This window comes from Triticum aestivum, chromosome 5D, assembly GCF_018294505.1.
Source record: "Triticum aestivum cultivar Chinese Spring chromosome 5D, IWGSC CS RefSeq v2.1, whole genome shotgun sequence".
NCBI classification, from domain to species: Eukaryota; Viridiplantae; Streptophyta; class Magnoliopsida; order Poales; family Poaceae; genus Triticum; species Triticum aestivum.
The window spans coordinates 293514930-293522939 of record NC_057808.1 but is presented as its reverse complement, the minus strand read 5'-3'; the positions used below and the strand labels follow the sequence as shown (position 1 = coordinate 293522939).

The window sequence follows — 8010 nt, the reverse complement described above, 5'->3', positions numbered from 1 at the left end:
GTTTTCTCGTTCGGCGTCTTAGTCGTGGTGGGGTGCCAGATCTGGAGTTCGATGGCGTGTCCGGGGTGTTGCCCCGGTCTGATTCGTTCAACGGCAATGGCTTCACTTTTGGTGAGCCACCTTGGAGGTTCGCAAAGCTGCATATCAGCGATGGAGCCGTGTCGAGCTCGGGTGAGGAGGTGATCCGTCATTCTTTTCTTCGGTGTCTGTTATGGTGGTGCCGGAGGCAGGTGACGTGTGCGTTGATGTGAAGCTCAGAGATGTTATGCTGTCCTTTCCGTTTTGTCATGTCGGTTCTTACGTAACTTATATTTTGATCTTTATAATATAAATGATAATATAAAGAGCGAGACACGTATTACCATAAAAAAAAAGTACAGCTAGCAACTTCCACATATACGTGCATAAATACATCAGCGGCATCTCCTTCAGCGCCGGTCATCGGCAGCACAGCAAGCCTGCAGGACCGGTGGCCAGGGCAGGTCGTACGGGTACGCCGCTCCCGCGTACCTGTTCCTCTCGTGCGTGCTCTCCGCCTGCAGCGTGTCGAGCTCGACGGAGAAAAGGCAGGTCTCCCCCCTCGGCGTCAAGAGGACGTACCTCTCATTGGCCGCCACAATGTGGGCTGGCCGCAGCCTCACGACCTTCTCCGTCACCCACTCGCCGCCGCCCTGAAGCTGCGCAAAGACCGTCAGGTCTCTGTTGATCACGCGGACGACGCGCACCGCGCCGTCTTCGCCGCCGATGACCCAGAAGGTTGACAACTCGTCCCGCCACCCCACGACAGCATCCGGGAACATGACGAGCGAGAACTCCAGGGTGGACTCGTCGAGAGAGAGCACGACGCCGTCGCGCTCCATCGACCAGTAGAGCGACCAGCGCGTCCGCCCTACGAAAGTGATTAAGCCAAACCACGAGAGGGGACGCCGCCGCTGCCGGCCGCGCGCTGCCCCAAGCTCCAACCGCCGTCGGCGCCCGAGGAGAACACGCAGGCCCGGGGTGCGGCACGGGCATGCGCGACGTATTCGTAGACCGCGACGATCACCCGGAAGTTTGACATGCCGATGCAGCCACCCGTCTCGTCGACGGCGCCGCCGCCGAGCAGGAACGCGCCGAAGCACAGGTGGAGACGCATCGCCGGCGGGTAGGCGATCCCCTGGTACCGCCGCGAGAGCGGCTCGCAGACGACGAGGTCCGGGAAGCGAAGCCGCCCCGTCCAGTTTGTTCTCGTCCTGTAAAAGAGAAGGAGGCTGCCGCGGCAGTAATGTTGCTTGGGACCATGGTTCGGCCGCACCTATACTCGATGCCGTACATCATTTTTAAGGATTTGAACCTAACGTCTATCATATTTTATGGCAAGAATCATCAACTACGGTTTAACAGCCCTAGTGTTGCTAATAAACATACTGCATGGCAAGTGCCATAGAGAATAAAATAAAAACTTTGCATCGGTGCATGTACTAGTTTTCTCACTGTTCAACATTTTGTATTGCCTCGTTATGCGCATATTCATTTTTTACATGTCTGTACATCAACATGGTTATTTGGGTCATCTATATCTTTTGAGTAATTTCTTAAAAATAAAATCATAGCAACAACATGATAGAGATAGTTATGTGAAAGCACGTGAAATCTTTCTTTTTTTTAAAAGCACAAGAGGTTTTTCTTCTAAGAACACAAAAGTATCTTTTTGCATGAAAAAATAACATGAACACAGATACAAACATCGATGTACCATACGTGCACCGTAGCTATTCTACAAATAAATATCCAAAAATATACTAATTGGTTTATTTGCATGGGACAACCAGGAGGGAAATCAGCATTGGGGTACTGCTTGGGCCCACGTAGATTCAGAAAAGAAATGGCATATCTATGGTCCCCGTACTGTTCTAGAATTAGCTTAATCTTTAAAGTTTGAGTGATAAGCTGGCTCGTATTCCATGAAAGTAGTATTAATCGGACGGCACCGAGCGTGGGTGCGGGTGGACCATGGTCCAGAATCACACCTCTCCTGCCGCGGCTGTCGGCGAGCTCCCAGGACGAGGAGCCATCGCATTCCGGGAGGAAATCGAGGGAGAAGTGGCGTCTGTCGATGGCGTCGGCAGCCGAGGGGTCTGGCACGAACACCTGGTTGTTCCCGTCGGGCGGCAGCTTCTCGCGGTAGGGCCGGTCGACGACGTGGTAGTGACCGGCGACGTGGGCTGCGTGGAGGGAACGGAACCGGGCCAGGAATGCGGTGTCCGCGACGTGGCGGCGCCAGCGCTTGCAGGTGAAGGCGGCTCGGACGAGGGCGACGGAGGAGCACGAGCTCGAGGAGGTGGTCGGGGATTTGGTGGACAGTCGTCGGCCCTGACGGGATGTCGCTCCTCGACGCTGCCTTGAGCTTGTTTTTGCTGCGCTGTCGTCGCCGGCGGCCAGCCATTGACCCGGAACTCGGATGCACTTCTTGACGGGAATGAATCCTCGAGACACGAATGGGTCTGCTATACTGAGTCAGTGAGCAGCATAAAACGAGCTGCTGACGGTTTAATACACTCAAGCGATTCGATTTGGAGCATACGCATTCGTGCCACTCACGGAACCTTCATTTTCTAAAGATCGTGCAACTTGCCTCCCACGGAACTTAACACTTGGTCGCAACGCTGGCGCCGCGCCACACGGAGCTAGAATAAAGTTTACTTCTTGGCACATGTCTTAGCGAGTCAATTTTAGTTTTTACCCGTACGCGTAGTTTTTATTTATTTTATTATGCGGGGTACCCGTAAGCGTAGTTTGACACATGGAACATCAATTACCCGATTTAATAAGAATTTCATCAGTTTACCCATTTAGTAAAATGTGTGCCTGTTTTTACAGGTATAAATTTTAATCCTTTCTTTTGCAAGAAAAGTTTCGATCTATTAATGACATGTCAGTACAAAGAACACATAAATAATACAAAAAATACATCCATGTCCATAGACCATCTAGCGACGACTATAAGCACTGGAGTTAGCCGAATGTGCGGCGGCCTCATCGCCCCTCCCTTGCCGGAGCCGGGTCAAACTTATTGTAGTAGACAGTTGGGATAAAAAATACGGTCCCAATTGCGTGTCAAAGGTTGACTTGACTCGGATAAAAAAAATGGTCAAACCTAGTTGCGAGCTGACGGTTGACTTGCAACCGGGAAAAAAGTCAACCCCTAATTGCGAGTGATGGCCGACTTGCAGCTGAGGCAAAAAAAACCGATGCAGTTGCAAGCTTTTGGTGGACTTGATGCAAAAAAGATTGGGGTCATTTCGGATACCAAAAGAAACATTGAGTCTAGTTACAAGTCGAGGGTGAACTTACAACTTAACAAAAAAGGGTTTGGGCCAGTTGCAAGTTAGTAGTGGACTTGCAGCTGAGCGGGAAAAACATATTCTTCAATGAAACACAAAAGGGAAATGGAGAGAAAAGAAATGGCGAGATATATATTAGCGCGAAATGGAGGACATGCAACTAGCTACATTTTTTTGCACTGAGTACAAACAAAAAGTTTCATTCATTCATTCTTACTAATAGAAATAAAAATGTATTTGAAAGGTGAATTCGAAAAATATTTGCAAACATGAAAATGTTTGCAAATTATATTGTTTAGAATTTTATAGTATGAAGATAAGATTCCAAACAAACAAGAATTTACAAAAAAAATGTTACCAAATTCAAAATATTCATGATTTCAAAAATACCTTAGAAATTACAACCAACATTAGACCATTTGTTAGCTATACCTACTTCATGCCTGTTTGTCACGTATTTTTGCATAGAATTCCTGCCTTTTGTTGAAATCAACCCACGGTCCATATTTAAGTCCCTCCAAAGAAAACATTCTGCTTTTTTGCAAAAAAAGACTTGTAGTTTCCTCAAGTCAATCCACGGCCCAAGTTTAAGTTTGACCAATAGGGTAAATCAAGGAAACAACAGTAGCAGCTGCAAGGGGAGCTGAATATGCAACAACAATCCAAGGACGAATATCCAAGACGGAAACTAAGTTCCCACTCATGACCCATATAACAAGTTGCACCAAGTAAGAAATGTAGAACAATTAGAGTCTTGAGTCATGATTATTGAGTTAGAGATGTGTATTATTTTTTTTCTCCCGTTGCACTGCACAAGCACTTTTACAAGAATGAGAAAATGGGTAGAATCTTTGAAAGAATGTTGGACATGTCAAAAGCAGCCCAGAAAACAAAAACAAACGAAAGAAACAGGCGCCCCTATGTCTCGCTGTAAGCCAAACAGAGGGAAGCCTCGCGTTGGGGCAGCTCCAGATGGGTCGGCCCAAACAAAAACAAACAAAAGAAACGGGCACCCCTATCTTTCGCTGTAAGCCAGACAAAGGGAAGCCTCGCGTTGGGGCAGCTACAACCTCCTTTTTCTGTTTTTGTTTTTTGTTTTACTTTTGACTAAACTTTAAAATATTCTAAATATATCTGTTACAAAAATGCTCTATAAAAAACAGTTGAGTTGACCAAGCATTTGAAAAATATTAAATATGTATAGAGAAAATGTATCGTATATACGAAAAATGTATAACAAAATTGATCATGTATTCAAAAAAATGTTAACCAAGCATTTGAAAGCATTTGAACAAGTATTTGAAAAATGTTAATCCAGCAATTGAAAAATGTTAAATGTGTATAGAAAAGTGTTGACCATGTATTAAAAAAGGATGATCTTTTTTATCATGTATATAAAAATATTAATCAAGTATTCCAAAAATATGTTGAACAATTATTTGAAAAATGTCAATCAAGCATTTGAAAATGTTAAATGTGTATAGAAAAAACATTGACAATGTATTAAAAAATGATTAATTTGTTTTATCATGTATATAAAAATACTAATCAAGCATTTGAAAAAATATTGAACAACTGTTTGAAAAATGTTAATCAAGCATTTGGAAAATGTTAAATGTCTATTGAAAAAATGTTGAGCATGTATTAAAAACGATGAAAAAGTTGATCATGTATATAAAAATATTAATCAAGCATTTGAGGGAATGTTGAACAAGTATTTAAAAATGTTAATCATGCATTTGAATAATGTTAAATATTTATATCAAAAATGTGGATCATGTATTAAAAAATGATGGAATTTTTTGATCATGTATATAGAAATGTTAATCAAGCATTTTGAAAAAAATCTTGAACAAGTATTTGAAAATTTTAAATCAAGCATTAGAAAATGTTAAATGTGTTTAGAAGAATGTTGACCATGTGTTCAAAAAATGTTAATATTGCATTTCATAAATTTAAATTAATTTTTTCAAAAAATATTAAATGTGCATTGAAAAAATTGACCATGTATTAGAAAATGCTAATCCCCTATTTGAAAAATGTTAATCAAGTATTTCGTAAAGTTCAAAAGTGTTTATATATAAAACGTTGACTATGTATTAAAAAATGTTAGTCAAGCATTTTTTTTAAACGTGTATAGGAAAAATGCTGACCATGTGTTACAAATTCTTAAATTTGTATTGGAGATGTTAGATGTGTATTGGTAAAATGTTGTTGACATATAAAAAATGTAGATTAAAAAGCAAAAGAACAAAGAAAACCAAAAAAGAAACAAAATGAAGCACAGGAAAACGAAAATGAAAAATAAAACAGAATAAACAAAATGCAAAAAGAGTGACAAATAATGAAAAAACGGAGAAGAAAAATGAAAAATAAATAAAAGAAAAAAAACAGCTCAAATGGCCTCGAGTAGGTTGCGCCCTTGATACTTACCGTGAAAGGAACTTGGATGAAGTGGCTAGCAGCACGCCTAATCACCTTGGAGACCTGGGATCGATCCCTGGTTCTCCAACAAAAAGGGAAGAAAGCAGGCCGTGGGACGCGCGCGCGACAACATATCAAAGTTTGCACGAGATTTACAGCATATACAACCAACAGTTGAGAACTTAGATGAGACATTTTTACCAAAAAGGCTCTAACCCCGTTTTACGTATAAAGCAACGATCACCATACAAACGATTCATACAATTCGACGCCCTACACACCCAAGGCAAGATACAATGTTGCTTCGGTTCGGTCACACCACCCCATACAACTCCAAGTGGATCAACAAATGGAAAATAAGTATGACTACGGAGACGAAGAAGCTCTCAACCGTGAACAAGCACCGCAAAGAGACGAACTGAGCGTCGACATACCATGTGCTCCATAACGGTGCCTTCATGAAGGGCACGATGCCAGAGCGCCACCACCGCTAGATCCAAAGGGTCAAGGTTTTCACCTAGAGCAACATGAAGGAAAAGGGGCAACACCGACTAATCCTTCAAGAAGGGGGGCGACACCCGTGGCCGCCGCTATCGTCGGTCTGGACAGAGGCAGACAAGGTTTTCACGTCGGCAAATATGCACCTCCTCCGACCTGGTTGCGGCCAATAACTCACCTGCCGCACTACCGGCATAGCATGCCAACCACCAGAGACCATGCCATCGACGAGCACCTAAGTCGCGAGCTCCACCCACGAGCCCACGACTCCCATCATCTGAACTGTCGCCCCACCACCCAGTGCTCCAGATCCCCATCAAAAGCACGGGCCTTGCATCGTCCGACAAACCCCAAGCGTCGCCGGAGCCAACAATGCCTGCCTGGACCGAGGTTGATCTAGTGCCGAGAGAACCAGGCTGGGAAAGGGGAGAAGCAAGAGCGGACCATGTCCACGACCAGCGCACCCCCGTGCCGGCGACGGGCAGCCCAACCGAGTCAACGCCACCCATCCCTCCCGTCGGTCTTCCCACACGCACACCCCTGTGCTGCCCCTACCACATCGCTCTAGCCAGATATGCACGCGTCCACACCCAGTCGCCCAATCCAACGACGATGAGCGCCGGCCGACCCAGCCGCCTGTAGAAGAGGGCCACCCGAAGAACCATCATGAGCTGCCAGCGGACGAGCAGATGCTAGGACGCAAACAGCCGTCGCCGCCACCAACCTGCTCTGCAACGATACCCTGTAGCTCCCGCCGCCGAGCCCCCACGCCGCTGTAAGGGCCACCACCATGCTGCTGCAGAGCATTCCCGCCCAGGGACCGAGCCTAGCCGCTGCCATAGCCCTGCACCGGCCGCCAACGACCAGACGTCAGATCCAGAAGGACTTGACCAACGCCTCCCGATGCACGACGCTACCAGAACCACGCCTTGTCCAGCCCTCCAAGCCCGGCCGGCCGCTCAGCTGCTCCGCCGGCGAGCACAACCGCACCACCACTCTGGAACGCCTGCTCGGCCCGAGCCCCCACAAGCGGGAAGGAGAAAGGACCCCACCGCCGCTAGCACCCACCAGGCTTGCACGACGGCGAGGGGAAGGAACGGAGGGAGGGGAACGCGCACCAGCTGCTAGGGTTAGCCCCTTGGTCCCTCATGGGAGCGACGCGAGGGGAGGGGCAAGGTTGGACTCGATAACTTAGTTGTTTGCACGATGAGACATTGTTAAGTCTTGTCTGGACGAGAATTAGCAAATCCTCAGTTATATCTCAAGTCAGCCGCCGGTTCTCTCAGGCCTCCGCACCGCTAGTAGAATGTGTTAGAGCATCTCCAATAGATGATGTGGTGCTCCAAACCGATGATGTAAAAATTTGGAGCATCAAAAAGTGCTTTTTACATCTTTGAAAAAGGCTCAACTCCAAAAGATGGTCCAAAACGGAGACGTAAATAAAAGAGCAACTTCAACAAATGGTCCAAAATGATGATGTAAAACCGGCCGATGGCCACATCTTCCTCCACGGCCGCCGGCGGCGGCGGCGGAGGTGGAGGAACGGCTCCCTGGCTGCTGGAGGACGCCGCCGGCCGTGGCTGCGAGTCGGCGGCCCGAGCCGCTGCGACTGCCTTCGAGATTTAGGCCGGTCCAGCCGCACATTCGGCCGCGATTCGTCGGCCGTTTGCCTCCGCCCCGTGCCTTCGTCGCCTTGTATGAACCACCGGCGCGGTGGCGACCGGCCTGGGCGGCGCGAATCCGGGGCTGGGGGCGGCGGCATGGA

At 47.0% G+C, this 8010-nt stretch overlaps 1 pseudogene; it reads right to left on the bottom strand.

The window, feature by feature from the left end:
• Positions 1–386: 386 nt before the first annotated feature.
• LOC123120520 (uncharacterized) lies at positions 387–2512 on the bottom strand (annotated as a pseudogene).
• Between the last annotated feature and the right edge of the window lie 5498 nt (positions 2513–8010).